This window comes from Pristis pectinata, chromosome 1, assembly GCF_009764475.1.
Source record: "Pristis pectinata isolate sPriPec2 chromosome 1, sPriPec2.1.pri, whole genome shotgun sequence".
NCBI classification, from domain to species: Eukaryota; Metazoa; Chordata; class Chondrichthyes; order Rhinopristiformes; family Pristidae; genus Pristis; species Pristis pectinata.
The window spans coordinates 66,655,913-66,669,489 of record NC_067405.1 but is presented as its reverse complement, the minus strand read 5'-3'; the positions used below and the strand labels follow the sequence as shown (position 1 = coordinate 66,669,489).

General features: G+C 38.2%; 1 protein-coding gene across 9 annotated transcripts in view; it reads right to left on the bottom strand.

Moving 5' to 3' along the window:
- The window catches only part of hdac4 (histone deacetylase 4), a 317,998-nt gene that overhangs the window by 153,308 nt on the left and 151,113 nt on the right, over nt 1–13,577 (bottom strand). Inside the window, exon 1 of one of the 9 annotated variants that reach the window (XM_052044837.1) lies at nt 5,750–5,834. The exons of the other annotated variants lie outside the window; for them this stretch is intronic. The gene's annotated coding sequence lies outside the window, so the exon portion shown is untranslated. Of the gene's footprint in view, nt 1–5,749; nt 5,835–13,577 lie in introns of those variants that run through there. 9 annotated transcript variants of the gene reach the window in all.

The following is a 13,577-nucleotide window of genomic DNA, read 5'->3' as shown; positions in this document are numbered from 1 at the left end:
AAGGAATAGCTGAGAACAGAGGCTTTGGGATCAGGCACCATCTCCATTGTAGTTTTGAAGACATGCTCCAGAATTAGCAAAATCTACATTTTTATTTGCTTCTAACAAGCTGTCCTCAACTTGAAATATTAACTCTATTTCTCTTTCCACAGATGCTGTCTGACCAGCAGAGATTTTCCAGAAATTTTTGTTTTTAACTCAGATTTCCAGCATCAATCCAATTTCTAGGCTGGAGAATTTCAGCTTCTAGATTAAAAAAGGCCTACAACTTCCACAATGCGCACTGAAAATCCACTTGGCAGATTCCACAGTGTGGAATTTAGTGGGCTATCAGCATCCTATACAGCGATTCTGCTACCAACATATACGATTACCGATTTTTGACTGCGGGGTAGGGGGGTGGGGTGTTGCTAAGGCATGAAGGAGGTGCCAGCACAGATAAATGTGCTGCAATTTTACAATTTTACACTTCCTCATGGACTAGATATATCTGAAGTTTTCTTTTTCAAAATAAATACATTTCAACCTACCCTGGCCGAATAAATTAAATAAATCACTCTCAATTCCACCCCCCACACCACCCCCCCAACTCTATTTCTTGACTGTAAATACAAAACAATAAAAAAACTGCAGATGCTGGAAATCTGAAATAAAAACAGAAAATGTCAGAAAAACTCAGAAGGTCAGGCAGCATCTGTGGAAAGAGAAACAGTTAACGTTTCCCTTTATCTGAACTGAGAAAGAGTCCTTTCACGGAATGTTCCTAACCTGCTGAGTGTTTTCAGCATTTTATGCCATCCCTGGGTAATATACAGGTTCCATTTTTACAGACGCCCGTAAGTTGATTTTGTACCTAAGTTGGAAAATACACAAAAGATCACTCAATATGGTAACCATACCTCCACAGTATTGTAGTGAATGGCATCAAAAGCACACAAGACTTATAAGAACAACTACTAAAAGTGGGAGGGGAGGAGAAGGAGGGGAGGAGAAGGGGGAGAGGAAGGGGGGGAGGGGGAGGAAATTAGTTCTGCCATTTGTTGGAATGAATACACGTACATACGTCGGAATTTTTAATTTAATAATATTATGGGAGCTTGTTTGTATGAATGGGTGTCCATAACTCAGGCATTCATAACCTGGGGATGGCCTGTATCTATTTTTACTTCTAATTCCAGAACAATAGCTTTGTTTTACTTTCTATTTACTTCTTCAGTCTGACATGCTGGATTTAAACTGTCCATTATGGATAATAATTTCAACAATATCTCAGCTAATAAGGTAAAGGAAGTTATAACTAGCATTAGGAGCACATTATCGCATGCATAGCTGTCTCTCTCTGCCACTGGTATGATGTCAGTGGTTTCAACAACTTGCTGCTACTGAATAAGCAATGAACATCAAACTGCTGAAGATTGGTAACACTGCAGGCTTTAACAGAGCAGATGATAAGGCCATAAGTTCAGCATAATCAACCTCAGAGTCCTGGAGTCAGAGCTGTTGTCTAAAATTAAACATTGCTTTTGTATTTTGCTTTACCTTGTGCTTCAGTGCTCCTCCCATACTGTGCAGCAGCACTAAGCACTCAACAATAGTCATTACAGAGCACTGACTAGATAATTAAACCATCTACTTCAAGTCTCTATCCGACTGTTTTGGATAAACACCTTTCCAAATGGAAAATCGTCTGAAAATGTATTATACAGCACAAGAGACAATTTACACCAGGATCATTTCTAACCATTTACTCACAAAAATAATACATGTGCTTTCTGGCATTTTATTCTCATCAAATTCTGTTATAGGATATACATCACTGATACACATGTAAATATCAATGCAAATTTCCTCTGTCATTCCTTTCTGTTTAATACAAATTCATTTATTCTGGTAAATGAGAGCCAATCTTAGCTAATAATTAAGTTCCCACTTACATATGTGAAAACTTTGCTTGATCATTGAAGTTGTGAACTTGCCATTCTGGTGAATTTCCAAAGTTAAGTGCATAAAAGGAACTGTTCTCTGGACCATTCCAAAAATAAAACGAATGTTCAAAAATTAGCAGCCTACGTAACTGAAGCTCACTCACTTTCCCCTTACTGGCATTCAACCAATTTCACTTAATAGGAACAAATACTGTATGGCTGGAGGGATAAGCTGCGTCCAAGGTAGTGCAATTAGATAGAAAATTACATAGAGGCAGTTCCATAAGTAAGTAACTCACACCAACTTATGTTGAAATAGGAAGCACAGCAAAGCTAGTGCAATGCTTCCAACTTCAAAGTTGGGATTCCACTAATTAGATGGGCAAACAACTATTTAAATTCTGGGTCCCACTAAACTCCCAGTATTACACCAAGTAATTTTTTTTTTAAAAAAAGGAAAAATCCCAGATTGAAACAAGCATCAACTAATCCAACACTTAGTTTGTATTCGAGAGTGCCCACTCACCTTTAACCTAAGATCTTTACGGAAATAAAAGTCACTTCTGCCCATCAGCAAATCATAAGACCCCCCCCAACCCAAAAAAAAATCAGCTCAGTGAGCTGAAATAAATTGCTTAAACTCAAATGGATGGATGGATAGATAAATGTGATTAATACAACACACAAAACAAAGTAGCGTTAATAAATTGAAGTATATGAATCTGTATTCTGAATGTACAGATTAAAAAAAATCATTGCTTGTTCATCATGGAGTTGTTCATCATGGAGCTGTTCATCATGGAGCTGTAAACAAACATTTTAAGACTAGCTCAACTTAGCAACTTTAACCACATGCTTTAATTTTTCCTCTCCGAGAGATGAACTTAATTGTTCTTGAATCTATTTATTCCATTTCCTTCAACATTTTGCTTGGTGATATGTTCCACAATTCTAACCTCCTTGAAAGAAAATGCTTCATCTCACAGTGTTATGAACTGAACTGCGGTTTCTTTTCTAAGAGTGAGGAGAATATTTGAAATGTTCTATTTAGTACGTGGTCCTTTTGGTTCTTTTTTTCATGTTAATTATATTTTTTTTTAAACACACAAATTCTTTCTGTAGGACTGGTCACCAATGGTTGCAAATCATTTAGCTACCATATTTCTTCTCATGATTTTAATTTCTGCAAACTTGAAAATTTTGTTGACCACAAATAATACACCTTGAAGTTCAAAATATTCACACTATCCCAGAATATACTTTATTGTCAGTAGTAAAATAGAGACACAAGAGATTGTAGATACTGGAATCTGGAGTAAAGCCAAACCGCTGGAGGAACTTAGTGGGTCAAGCAGCATTTGTCGAGTCAAAGCGATAGTCAATATTTCAGGTCGAGACCCTGCATCAGGACCCCGATGCAGGATCCTGACCTGAAACGTCGACTGTCCCTTTGTCTCCACAGGTGCTGCTTGACCCGCACAGTTCCTCCAGCAGTTTTCCTTCCCGTAGGAAATGGATAAATTCTTAGACAGAAGTACCTAGGAAGACAACTCAACACTAAATTACCTCAAAATATTAGACTAATTGAACCTACAACCTAGATAAAGTTATCATAAAAATATTGCTTTATATAACCTTTAGCTATCAATGACGCATCAGAGAGAGAATGGGTTTGATTCCTTGTCTCTCCTCAGTTAGTTAATCTCAGTTGAAGATACGAAAAATCTACCACCGGTTGAAAAAAAATGGTTAGGCTTTATGCTTCTGGAATAAATATTCAAGAACTCCTCCCAAAAACACACAAGAGAAAGACTGGTTGAAGTTCTGCCACTCCCTGTAAATATCCTACCAGCACTCATGAAAAGAAGCTTTGAGGAATCTCCAGTAGAAACATCCCAGCAGAAGTCACCATCTCCAAGAATAGATACGATGAAAGAAGAGAGCAAAGTAAGAAAAACAGAATAGCAGAAACTAGGTAGCCGTGCAGTACTATTTGATCATTAAAAAGCCGGGGCATACAGAGGTGTACAAATTTGTAGCAGTCACCAAGGCATTGAAAAAATGTGCAAAATACAGCAAATGACCTTACTATTAGCTAAAGAAAATCCACTGGAACTAAGGAACATTCAATTCCATTGCTGCCTTTGGGTTTGATATGGGAGACTTAAATTTATCAGAATACCATAAATGTATTACTATCACAACCACAAAAAGACTGCATTGTAATTCTATCATGATGGATATAGCCCATTCAAAAGCAAAGTTAGAAATAAAAGAATCCACTCTTTGCAGACAGTCATATTTCTTCAAAGAAATCATAAGGCAAAACCTAAGAAATGGATATTGTGCAACAAATGCAATCATTAAACCTCTGAAATACACTAATTTATTAGTTTCAGTATGAAGCCACAATTCAAATTTCACATTAGTATATCAAAAAGTGTATATTAGTATATTAAGCAGTGGTCTCCAACTCAACCATGCCAGGGTGGTTACAACTGCTGCTTGAACTAAAACACAAGCAATAAGGAACGTACAGGAGGTTTCTCCTGTGCAATAAATTACACAAGAAACATCGCTCTGGAACATTTGTGTTCAAGATAAAATGAAGCATTTTATACCCAATGAAGTTCTTTTAGAGTGTGAAGTATGAAATGCAGCAGTCAGGTCTCAAGAGCCTCGTGATAATAACCCAATTTTCTAAGATTTGGGTTCAAAGAGTAAACATTGACCAGGATAGATAACCCTTCTGCTTTTCTTCAAAATAATGCTGTGGTATCTTTTATGTACACCCAAGAGAGCAGATGGAGTCTGCAGATAGTTTAACGCCTCACAGACATACTGGACTGTAGTATCAGTTTAGATGCCTGTGGCCAAGCCACTGGAGTGAAACTTGAACCCATAACCCCTGGCTCAGAGGAGGGAATGCTACCAACATCTTTACTCACAGTATTTCGATTGTTGATTTCCAGTGTGAACATTCCTGCCCCATCAAATAAGATTCAGAGAAAGATAATTTCTACCTCACCCACCAAGGAGCATTTTTGCAATTTTACTGCCTTGTCTGCCAATGCAAAGACAAACAGAAAATATAATTAAATAGCAACAATTTGTGTGCATTAAAATAAAGTCGATGTTGCAACAAATGTCAACACTGCCTCAGAATGAGATCAGGGTTATTTTTAGCTACAGGTTCTTCTTATGACTCCTGCAGCACCTGATTGCGACACCCACACAAAACAGAGACGATAATCGGAGGTAAAACTGAAAAACCACTCCAGCAAATATCTGCAATAAACCATTCACAGCAGGGAGAAAATTTTATTGCATGTTTGTTCTTTTTTTTTAAGTATAATGTACAAAATGATTATTTTCAAATATATGTTGACTTTTCTAAAAAGCAAAATTTATTTTACTCAAAATCCTATTGCCGAGCAGACTGCAGCTTCCAAGTTAAAAGGAATCATCTACAGATTTTCCCATTTTTCTCCTGTTGCCTTAACAGATCCAGGGGGTTGGGAAACAGCATGCCACTACTGGAAATTAATAGAATAGCTCTCCCTTACCATTAAAATATCAATGACCACCACTTCATCCCATAAAAGGATAATACCAAGAAGCCACATTCAGCAACATTCCACTGCAGCAAAGAACAGAAAACAAGCTCATAATCCAGGATGCTCTCTCCTAACATCCGATGGCTATTAGCTGCAAGTGCTTTCTTCAGCGTTCCTTTCATACAATAGTTAAAATCCTCTCCCAGCTGATACAAGCCAAGACAAATCACTCATTCAGCATATGAAGCAGACAGTACCCATGGTTACCTTCCCCATTTACTGCAGTTCAAAACTTGAGGCAATTGTTGATGAGAAAGAAATTAAGTTTCAGTCAGAACAAGGCAGCTTTGGCCCGTGCTACTTGCTCCTTTAGTGATGATGACATCAGAACACTCTGTCAAGCATACTGAGCACTTACTGCACAGTCGCCCATTTCCTGGAAACTCAATGAATATATTTAGTCCCAGAGCAGCAGTACCCCCAGTACAGTTCAGCCAGCTTCATTAAATCAAGCCACCTACCAGTTAATACTTCCACAATACTCCCGATCAAATCCCACCAGCTAGTAAGTGATCTTTCAACGTGCATACAACCAGTCCACAACATACATCAAGGAACAAAAACATCATTGTATCAAAGTATACTGCATTTTAGGGTGAACTATCAAAATTCCAGCAATAATTTGCAAAATACTATTACTTGGACAGTACAAGAGAGATGTGCTAAATCACCCAGTGTTTTTTTTTGGACACGGTTGCTTTGAAGTGCTGATGCTTCACTATATTCCTTAAACATTGGAAATATATATAGCTTTTAATTTCCAAATAAACGAAAAACATCAAAATGTTCCACTATTATTAACACGATCATATAACAACAGTCTCCTGAACTGTAAAGTACAAAGTCCCTTCAACCTGTCTCTGTCTCTTGCTGGGTCAGCACATGACTTTCTTATAAAACCAGCTGAACCGAACATTAGGTTGCTGGGTGTATAATATGACATACCACATTATTAAAAATGTAGATTCTGCAGTTTTCTATGTTATTACACAGGGCAAGGATAAGAAAAAAATAGCCAGAGATAGCAGAATGCATTTTCAGTTGCTTAAGCCATCTTCCTCTATGCCACAAATTAAAGTGACTGCCATTCAGATGAATTCATGGGAATAAACATTTGATACCAAGCTTTTTTAAATGTTTGAATAGAAAAAAAATCAGTTTATATTTGTTGAAAATATGATAATTTCCTGGAACTGGTAATTATTTTGAAACATTGATTAAATCTGTACAACAGGGGAACAGTTGCATTTAATGAAACCAAATTCCGGATGCAACAGATAAGGGAAATTTTACAACAGCGGAGGGCAGCATTTAAACCTAGTGTCTGCACCATGTCTTTGCTAGAGGAATGCAAATTTAATTTCACTGAGAGCACATCTTTTAGAAGTGCTTTGCTTCCATGCACCACAATGTTACCCATTTTTCCTTTAAAGGTGTCTGCACACCCGTCATGAAGAGATTTCTACTAATCTTTGTTTAGTGAAGAACAAGATTACAGACTACAAACAGCACAACCAATAGAGTTTTACTGTATGCTCATTAAACCTCTGACAGGGATTTTGGGAATGGTTGTAAAATAATGAATTTATAGAATGCTTCACTTAGCTTTGATACACAAAATTAGTAAAGCTAAAAAGGAGGAAAATAATACTTCTAATTTTGCAAACAAATATTAGCCTAAACTTAATGGGTAAAGATGTGCAGCCACTGGTGAGCCTACATGAAATCATATTCAGGTGGCTCAAATTCATGCTGAGCAGCCTTTAGCTCACGCATAGCAAAAATTTGAATTTAGACAATGTTTAACAGTTTCAGAAGCACAACAAAACACAGCGATGAACCAACTTATTCCAAGGGCCAAAATAACAAAGAACATAGAACAGTACAGCATAGGAACAGGCCATTCAGCCCACAATGTCTGTGCCAACCACGATGGCAAGTTAATCCCATCTGCCTGCACATGATCATGTGCCTGGCTCAATGGCTCTTAAATGTCACCATCTTATCTACTTCCACCACCTCAACTACCACACTGCGTAAAAATCTTGTCTCACAAATCTTTAAACTTTCCCTTTCTCACCTTAAGTCTATGCCCTCTAGTATCTGACATTTCTACCCTGGTAAAAAAAAGACTATACCTCTCATAATTTTATAGACTAGGCATGAACATTGAATTCTCCTCACAACCCCTCCCCTCTCCCCCACCACCATGCCTCTTTTTTTTCTTCCCTTTCCTAGCCTCTTTTTTCTACCCCCCCCCCCTTTTTTCCTCCTTACCTTTGACCCATCCCCCAGTGGATCTGCTCTCACATCCTCTTTCACACCTGCCTATCACTATCTCTTACTACCTATCACCACCTTGTGCCCACCCCGCCTCCCCTCTTTTGTCCACCTATCACTTCTCTGTTTTTCCCTCCAATATATTGGGCTTCCCCTTTTCCTATCTTCAGTACTGAAGAAGGGTCCTGACTCGAAATGTTGACTGTCTGCTTTTCTCCACAGATGCTAACTGGCCTGCTGAGTTCCTCCAGCATCATCGTGTTCTTCATCTAGATTCCAGCATCTGCAGTCTTTCGTTTCTCTTCTTTATATACTTCTGTCCTTATAGCTAATACTCTCTAATCCAGGCAACATCCTGGTGAACCTCTTCTGCACCCTCTCCAAAGCCTCCACATCCTTCTTGTAATGCAGCAACCAAAACTGCAAACAATATTCCAAATATAGCCTAACGTCTTCCCGACTTTTATACACAACACCCCAACTGATGAAGGCAGGGGTGCCATATACCTTCTTCACCATCCTATCTACTCGTGTTGCATTTAGCTAAAGGAACTGCATCATATAATGTGGCTAGATGTTTGATGGATGAAACATAATCAGTGCAACGTCAGGGGGGGTCTAGAAAGCTGATGGAGAAGCAGAGCACAACATCAGTAGCACACAAAGCTAGAGCTATGAAGGGGAAAGATGTTATCAAAGGACAACATGTAGCAATGTGCATGAAGTGAGGACCAAGAACAGAATCCATGACAATAATGCAGGGCTGTGAAGAAACTAGTGTTAGTGATGGGCTAGCTATTATAAAATAGGGCAGCAATCCAGGGCAAAAATACTGAAGTCAAAAATAGAGGAACGATGAAGGCTAATACTCCAGGAAGAATAATGTGTCACATTAGCTAGGGCCATTTCATTGTGTAACTCTCTTCAATATAATTAAAGCAAAGTTATTAGGAAGGTGTGCAAACCTGGAAGGCATCAATACTTTCAAGCACATTTGGAGAGTGAAAGGAAGTTGGACATGAGCAGAAGGATAAAGTGATAAAAGGGTTGAGGTGGGATTTGGAAAGTCATGATGACAAAGTATTGAATAGAACAGGAGCTGATGCATGGAATCAGGTTCCAGCATCTGCAGTTTTGTTTTTCAGGAATGTTCTCCATTTAAAATATCATCTGGAATGGAAAAAGAATTTGGGTGGTATGGAGCTGAATGGAAATGAAGTCGAAGGACAGAAAGTAGGGTAGAGGAAAAAGATGCAGAAGAAACTAAAATTGGAGAAGGTCTAGTTTAACAGCCAAGGTGAAATGGGGTGGGAGAAGCAGGAGAATAGTCAGCCAAAGGTCTTAGTCTGGATGCAATCTGGATTAAACCACTAGTTTAGGTATTTAGGCATAATACAAACTGACATAAATAAAGCAAGCTTCATAAGCAGCCTCACATAATATTGTGATGACCCTACATACAAAACTATCATTTTAGTTTTTATCAAATAAGATAATGGTGTACTATATAACACCCAAACACAGCAGTGCAGGTTAAACATTGTATTGCGCCAGAACAGGCAGAGTAAAGGGCTGCTGCTCAAGGGCCATGTGGCAACTTTAGTCGAGTCCCTGTGTCCTGGGTAATAGAGCAAGTTTTTCATGTTACCTGCCCAAGGTCCTATTGACTGCACTTTCCTTGTCACTGTAGAGCTTTGTTGAGGAATTCAATTGTCTGCAGAAAACAGAAGGGTGCAGTAAGAAAGAGAGAAATAGAAAGGATCCAAGGAGAAAATGAATGAGAGGATGGATGTCTGAGAGTAGGGAGAAAAGTGAGGTGGGGTCCATGGGACTATCATGCTGTGGGGATAGGTGGAAGATATGGAGCGGGGAGAGAGAAAGTCAGGAGCAAACTGGGGAAGAGTGGCAAGAGCAATCACTAAGTAAACCATTTCAAAGGAGAACCTACTTTCAAGTGTACTTGGACTCCAAAGAGATGACCAGGTTAGATTAGACCTCCTTTGAATTAGCTGAAAAGGGCCAAAATACTTCATTTAAGGCCCGACTCAGTGTGGGAAGGGTGCTCTTCATAGGCTGTGAGAGCAAAGAACAATTTTGTGCAAGTGATATTGTAATACCTGTTGCAGCTACTTGAAAGCACCAAGCAAGCTCATGTATTGCCATCAACACACTGGTACTTGGACCACTACCTCATTGTTCATATCTGGGAAATTCCAGCAGACTTCAGATTCTCAATAACTGCTATCTTCAAGAAAGGTGACTAATCTGACTGTGGTAACTATAGAAAGATTTCCTTGCTGTCTGACACAGGAGAAGTTATCACCAGGGTTCTCCTCAACCACCTACAAGTGGCTGAAGAGCTGCTCCTCAAATGGTAATGTGGATTCTGTGCATTTAGAGTCACAGGGCAACTCATGATAACTCCCAGAATGCAAGAAGCAGCAACAACCACTACACATGGCCTTCCTCAAACTCATTGAAGAAGTGAAAGGCTGCAATCAGGAGGGACTGTGGAACACCCTCCTCAAATTTGGCTGCCTACAGAAATTTGTCTTCTTGCATCTATTACATGATTCTAATATCTCAGAACATATGGGTGTTGAGCAAAGCCGCTTCACTGCCTCAGTTTCTACAATCTTTCTCACTGCAATACTGCTTCTTACCTCCAACCAACCTTTCCCAGGAGTACAAATAATCTACAGGAAAAATGGTTCCTACCTCATCTCCACTACAAAACTCCCAACCTTAGCAGTACATTAGTGACATGTGTTTTGTGCCCAGAGGCCAAGCTCAGAGTTACTGTCAACTCATTCACTGAAGCAAATAAAGATGGCCTTTACACTCACCAAATGTATAACAAAGGTCCTCTAACAACCTGCCACCATTGCACAACACCACCTCCGACAATAAAAGGTCCAGAGCAAGATCACAATACAATCTGTTGTATTCCCATTTTGTTATATTCTGCAAAACGAAAGTTAAAAGCTGCAATATTACAGATGTTAAAATGCCTGTGTATCGAGTGCTTCCATCCTCCTTTCCCTGGCACCAAAACACTCCCTAATTGACTTTACAAATTCATTTTAAAATACAGAGTAAACTACAAATTGCATTTTATGATCAACTAACACTTAAAGTTTAAGTGAGAGCCTGGTAATGTTGGAGATGCATGTACAAGAAAAAAAACATCTTCATAATTCATCCAATTATTAGACAATTTCATGTATGAAAAAAAAATTTTGTGTGTAGCCACTATTTTAGCTAATATAATTAGCAGTGGAAAATTGAAAAGCTTCATGGAATTTAAAAAAGATATTTAATTACATTAATTCAATTTAATTAAAATACTTATGTTCCAATAAAATAACTAAAAGAAGTACGCTGTCATTAATGGTTACTTAGGTATTTTATTTAGTGCAATTAAACAAGATATAATTACAAGAATGAAAATCAAAAGTACCGCAGATGCTGGAAATCTGAAATAAAAACAGAAAATGCTAGAAACACTCAGCAAGTCAGGCAGCATCTGTGGAAGGCGAAGCAGTTAACATTTCAGGTCCAGGAACTTTCATCAAAACGGTTTCTCTTTCCATATATAATTATAGGAATATCTGGTGATTCATGCTGCATCATTAAAAGGACTGGAAAAGGAATCACCATACCTTTGGAGTCGTACGTTCTTTGAATGAGATGGTAAGCATTCAAATAAGTTTATTGACATTTGAGCAGCGAACTATTGACTAACAATGCATTCTCTGAGTACTTGCAATATACTTGTGGGAAGTACCTGGCTGGACCAATCATTAAGCAGAAGGAATGGTTTTCTGAATTCTGTGTAGGATCAGTAACGCACAAATTTTGGTTTAATGAATGAAAATCAGTCAAAAAACTGCTGCACAAATTTTTCACAAATACCTATTGTCACCCACAGCCTGAGAAGCTGCAAATATAATAGGTATTTTATGGCAAGGTAAATTGCAATATACAAACAGGAAATGCAAATGGAACAGCTTCTATAAATATCACAGCCACTGATCTTATTTCAATGGTTCAACTCGGTCTTATGACAGAGTGCTTCTGACCAAGTTTCAAACACCTAGGTGACCCAGTTTAAGTAAAATTCAAAATGGCATTATTTAATACTTCAGATGCTCCCCTATTAAATAACATAACACAGAGAGCAGCTGCCAACTGCAATCTCTACACTAATTGAATTTTAAAAACCTGACTAACAAATAGTCAAGTAATTTATATTCACGTTACTGCAGAGTGATTTGTATAAAAGTAAAAAGTCAGCAAATTTCAGAAGTCATTACTTTTTAGCTTAAATACTTTCCACATTTCAGTGCAATTTCAAGTCCCAAATAAATTACTTTAAACTTGGTTTATCAGGAAGTGTACATAGGAATAAGTTACTCAAAATAAAAGACCATTTAATGTTTCTTTCCTTGCTGACATTGGATCTAGGAAACATAATTTTGCATGTATACCATGTGTGTGCAGGCACGGCCAACGTCAACAAGTCATCTGATTTTTATTACTTGATTTTTTTTTTGAAACCATGAAATTATTCTGGCTGACATTTTAAATTAATTGAAACCAGTTGTTTCACAATGCCACCAAAATTGTAAAACAGATTCAGATTCTTGGACAACTGGATCCCACAGAGAAGTGGCAAAAAAAATCTATCAGATACTGCAAAGAAAATAAATTCTGCGTGGTGTCAAACTAGGTGAGAAGAGTATCCAGACCTTATGGTCCACCTAGACATTTCAGTAGAAGCCTTCAATTATCCAAAATTGTCTAGACGGTATGGGTGATGTTTAATTGCTTTAAGTTGAATTGGTAGTAAATGGCTCTACTGTCAACTGCAATATGAACCATGAAGCTTTCTCCTAGGCAGTGAAACTTGAATTTCACACAGGTAATATAAATGAGATACTGCTTGGTGGAAACTGTAACTACAGTTGCTAACTTGTTAAGACTGCCAAAAGTACATAGTGCTTTAGACAGTTGCCTTACCCCAAGGTCTTAAGACTCACAATGCAATGGAGTTGTATTTTCCCATATCATCCTTTAGCACCACCAGACTAAAACAAATGTTCAATTTCATCCACATTACTGGAGATTTCTTGCTGGTGTGGGCAAACCCTTTCTTACAGTGAGTATTTTCAACAATTTAACTCCAGTTGAACCCCATCTTTAAAAAGTACACTACACTGAGTCAAAAAACAGAACAGTACAGCACAGGAATAGGCCCTTCACCAACATCTGCACCAATCATGATGCCAATCTAAACTAATCCCATCTGCCTGCACATGGTTTATATCCCTGTTCATGTATCTGTCTAAATGCCTCTGAAGACTGTCTACCCTGTGCTTCTCATAATTGATATATTTTTCTATCAGGTCACCCTTCAGTCTCCGATGCTCCAGAGAAAGCAATCTAACATCCTCTTATTGCTAATAATCTCCAATCCAGGCAACATCCTAGTGATCCCCTTCTGCACCCTTTCCACAGATCAGACATGTACATTTTCATCCAAATCACTAATATATATCACAAATAACAGTGGTCCCCTCTGATCCTTGCAGAACACCACTGGTCACAGACCTCCAATCAGAAAAATACCCTTCCGCCACTACCCTCTGTTTTCTATGACTAAGACAATTTTGTATCTACTTTACTAACTCACCGTGGATCCTATATGACTTAATCTTCTGGACCAGCCTACCATGAGGTACCTTGTCAAATG